This window comes from Elephantulus edwardii, unplaced genomic scaffold (genome assembly GCF_000299155.1).
Source record: "Elephantulus edwardii isolate Elephantulus edwardi_28Jun2011 unplaced genomic scaffold, EleEdw1.0 scaffold00024, whole genome shotgun sequence".
NCBI lineage: Eukaryota > Metazoa > Chordata > Mammalia > Macroscelidea > Macroscelididae > Elephantulus > Elephantulus edwardii.
The window spans coordinates 14,658,528-14,663,499 of record NW_006399774.1 but is presented as its reverse complement, the minus strand read 5'-3'; positions in this window follow the sequence as shown (position 1 = coordinate 14,663,499).

The following is a 4,972-nucleotide window of genomic DNA, read 5'->3' as shown; positions in this document are numbered from 1 at the left end:
GAGCTCCTTACAGGCAAGATCCGTGAAACTTCACCTCCCATGCTGTGGATACGACGTTTGGAGGGTTTAGTCCTTGGAAAAAGACATTATTTTCGGAAAAACGGAGGGTCAGTGGCGAATACGACCTTCAACGAGGTAAGTTGATACAGTGGCTGCCAAAATGGACTTCAGCACCGCAGAGATTGTGGGGATGGAGCCGGACAGGCAAGGTTTCCGTCTGCTGTACGTAGTAGGGTCACGGTGACAGAGGACCTGACTCGATGGCACCTAGCGTCACCACCACCATCTCCCGCTGACTCTCAGCCATGGTCTCGGGCCTCTCACTAGGCTTCTACTTACTCCGTTACTGCTAAAACCAGGGAGCACATTTTAGTCTGCATCTTTGTAACAGGACGTTTTCAGTTGAGTAGGAAATGGAGCTCAGACGCTACTGATGAAAGTGTTGGCCTGTGTCCCTGTTGATTTTTTTGAGGGTAGGATATTGTTTTAAAGTATGAGAGGACCTTCCTAAGCATCTATTTGCATACAGCGATTTACTCGGCACATAGATATGTCTCCCTGCGGGGGTGAAGCGGGGATTAGAATGTGGAGACCCTGATATCCATGGCAGTTCTAAAGTATAAAGTCTCATCTAATAAATTAGGATAACTCTAGATCAAGGCCAATTTGTGGAAAAGGATTCTGACTATCCAAGACCAAACGTACCATTAAGAGAAAGTCACCATGCGTGCAGAGGTCTGAACCAACACCATGAACAACTCTGCGTGTATCCTGTGCGTAAGGGGGTAGGGATGCTGGGTTTGGGCAGATTACAGGGCAACGGGTTTAGATTTTTGGGAGATAAATGTGTACACACACAGACACACACACACACACACACACACACACACATATTTTTGTTTGTTATTAAAGGAATTGTCGTTGTTATGTGCCATCGACTCACCTACGACTCATAGTGACCCTATGTACAACAGCCCTAAACCCTGCTCTGTCCTGTGCCAGTCACACTGTCTCCGACACTCCCATCCCGATTACCCCACTGAATCAATCCACCTCATAGAGGGCCTTCCCCTCCTGTGCTGTCCCTCCACCCTCCCAAGCATGATGCCCCTCTCCAAGGACCTCCTTACAACATGTCCAAAGTATGTCAGATGAAGCATCAGAATCCTTGCCTCCAAGGAGTAGTCTGGTTTAACCCTCTCCAGGATGAATCTGTTTGTTTCCTTAGCAGTCCATGGTATATCCAATACTCTTCTCCAGCACCAGAGCTCAAAGCCATCTCCTTCTATCCTCCCTAATCATTGTCCAGCTCTCTGATATATAGCAAGTGATTGCAAAAACCATGGTCTGTATCAGGCGCACCTTAGTCTTCAGACTGACACCATCGTTCTTCAGTACCCTGGAGAAGTCCCTAACAGCAGACTTTCCCATCACAATACATCTTTTAATTTTGAAGGCCTTTTATTTAGGAAGTAGATGTCCCATCCTGCTTCCTCGTCTGTCTTGATCAGGGAGCTCCAACAAAACCCATCCAGGATGGAAAACCCTTTTGGAATTTGACCCACCATTGGAAAAGGTTTTAATATCACAGCAACCCCAAGTAATCGCAGTACAGCAAACTGACAGGCAAGTTGCACCACTTAGAACAATGTTCTCTCCAAACACACAAAAAATTGTTGAAAAGTAGTGATGTTAGTTTGAGGACTAAGGTGTGTCTGATTTAGGCCAATGTCTTTCCTATTACTAGCTGTGCATCCACGACCTGGACAATGAATAAAGATGACTGAAAAATAATTGATGCATTTAGCTGTGGTGTTGGAGAAGAGCACTGAACATTCCATGGACAGCCGAAAGAATGAAGAGATATGTCTTGGAGAGGATGCAGGTGGAGTGCCCTTTGGAGGTAAGAATGATGGGGCTTTGCCTCACATACTTTGAACATGTTGCTAGAAGGTGCCATTCCTTGAAGAAGGACATGATGCTGGGAAGGGTGGACGTTTGGTGAAGGAGAGAAAGACCCTCAACCAGGTGGACTGACAGAGTGACTGCTGCAATGGGCTCTTCTGTGTCAGGAAGTGTGAGGATGGCACAGGACAGAGCAGGGTTTAGGGCTGTTGTACATAAGGTCGCTATGAGTCGTAGGTGGCTCGATGGCACATAACAACAACAACAACAACTAGGTTCAGATCTTTCATTCATAGAGTCACTATGAGTTGTACTTGACTAGATGACACCTAACAACAACAACAACAACATAAGCTTCAGGTACAGACCAAACTTTGAAGGTTCTGGGAGTGACAGGAATAGTGCCAGACCCTGGGGGTGGTTTACTGGGGGCCCTCCACCCCAGTGCGTTCCCACTATACTTCCTTGACTGTTGTCACTCCCAAGTACAGATAACACTACACCTATGGTGTGCATTAAGTATTTTATTAAAGTAATTTTTACTGAACAATTATTTTTGAATAAATGTATCCTCCTGAGTCAGCCAGTGGTTATTATTTTCCCTCCATTGGATAGTTCCTGATTTTGTCACACCCCCATCAAACTCTGTAATCCCTGATTTCCCCCTCCTTTCTCGCCTTCTGCTCCCCTGCCCCTCCCCCTTTCCCTTTCTGGACACACATCTTACTATTTTTACAATATTGGTCTTATGCCGTATTTGTCCTTATGAGACTGAGTTAGTTCACTTAGCACAATTCTTTACAGCCTCTCCCACGTTACACAGTATTTTATTAAATCATTGCTCCTGAGTGCTGTGTAGTATTCCTGCTGCAATGTGTAAAAGTACCATTAAAACAAAACAAAAGAAAGCAACGCATATCACAAATTTGCATGTCATCCTTGCCCAGGGGCCATGCTGCAACATTCCAAGTTTACGTGCTGCCCAAGTGAGCACTACTTACATATTTTGACACTTTTATTGTTACATAATAAACTCACAAGAAGTTGCCGGAATCACGTTGACAGTTTCTGTGCACCCACCTCTCAGCCTCACCCAAAGGTGCTGTCTGATGTGGGGTGAATCATTACAGCACATTCTCAAGCCGGGAAACTGCCCTTGGCATGATCTGATGAACTCATCTGCAGATTCCACCGGCTTTCACACCCATTCATAATTTTCTCTTAAAGGAGTTGATTGTGTTTTGTTTTATACAGGAAGAGTGAGAACTCAAAGAAGAGAGGAGAAATGCCAGGTCTCTGCAGTCCCCATGCCGCATTCGGTGTGGAATAGTCAGTTCCCCATGGCAATGATTTCTTCTGTGGAAAATGAATCAACATCTCCATTTTCTTCAACAAAACTCGGTTGGGACCCATTTCTTCACAGAGCATTGCATGAACCAGTCAAGACCGTCTGCCAGCGAAGGAGCCAGAGCTCACATTGTAAGCACAGTGTGAATGGAGCAGGCCTGCGGTCCGCCTCCTGGAGGTGAGGCCCATAAGCACCTTGTACCTGGTCCAGAGACAGAAGAGGAGGAATCAACACACAGGGGCCAAAGTCACACACTGAGGGAAGGCACTTCCGGCTATTAGGACACCCTCCTCTGGCAAAATAAACAGACCCAGTATCAGCAGCCTGTACGTTGGCATTAAGAGCAAAGACAAACACTCTAGAAGCCAACAAACAAGAGACTCTAGGATTGAATGGCAGGGAGGGAGTTCAGAGGGCTTTCTAGAGTTCTGGTAAACTGGCCATTTTAGACTTCATGCTCCCAGAAGGCAGGCTCAGGGCTGGGAGGGGTCGGTGGTGGGAAGATGGCAGAAGTGGGAGGGAGGGGGCCAGGTCTACATACCAGGTGACCTGGTGGCTGTGACCATGGCAGTGGGTATGGGGGGGGTCTGAGGGGGCACTCTTCCCCCCCCCGGGAGGCTGACCTGCCCTTGTGTTCGTGTGTCCCCATGGTGACCCCTCACCCCACCCTAGCGGCTTCTGTGCAAGGAATTGACCAATTTCAATTTGGCTAATTATTTCCTTCTTCAGAGAAGGTGAGTGGGTCTTGCCCAAAGCTCCCTGCTGGGCGAGAGCTCCGGACATTAGCTTGGTCTTCCCACTTGGTTGTGTGTGTGTGTGTACCATCAAATCAGATCTGACTCATACAGGAGGAGATTGTCCCTCCTTCCCCGGAAGAGCATCTGGTGGATTCAAACCATGCACCTCTGGGATTGTAGTTGCAGCTCCTTGCCACTAGGCCACCAGAGCTCCCCTCTTCCCACTCGTTTGAGGATCTCTGGTGGCACAGGGGCTAAGCACTGAATAGTAACAGAAATGTCAGCTGTTGGGACACACCGACTTTTCCACAAAAGGAAGTTGTGGGGATCTGCTTCCGTGTAAACCCCACAGCCACTGTCGTCTGACTCCCCCATCACCCTCACCAGAGGTTTCGGAGGCTGGAAATCCTTCCAGAAGGAAACTGCCCAGCTTTCTCCCCCAGACCACTGACCTTTCAGTTAGGAGTCCTGCACAAGGGCTCCTTGAAATGTGTGAGACCAGCACACAAATAAAAAGCAAGAAAAAGGAAATTATGTGGATACAGATTTTCTGGTAACTTCACTCCTGTGAAATAAAATAAAAACTTCACTGTCCATAGGACAGTGCTAAAATAATATTCAAAGGGAGATGAAAGTGCTCGGGAACGTTCTGCAATTTTATTTATTAATGTTAGCTGTTTTAGGGCATGTTCTTTCATCAGTTAAGATACTTTCCTTAATCAGGGACACCTACACAGGGTCCCTGTGTGTCAGATGGGTGTATCCAAGGAAAACGTCTGTTCAACGCTAATCCCTCTCCGTGCCTATCTGGTGGTTTGGTCTTCAGGTGAGAGGAAGGAGGTGTGGGGAGGTGGGGGACCAGCTGGGGACAGGCCCAAGTCAGGCGTAACCCATGATTAGGGGAGAAGGGTGCAACAATGAATGAATGGAATCCCAAAATCTCTGTAGATGTTCATTGAAATGAAATATAAACAACCTAAAT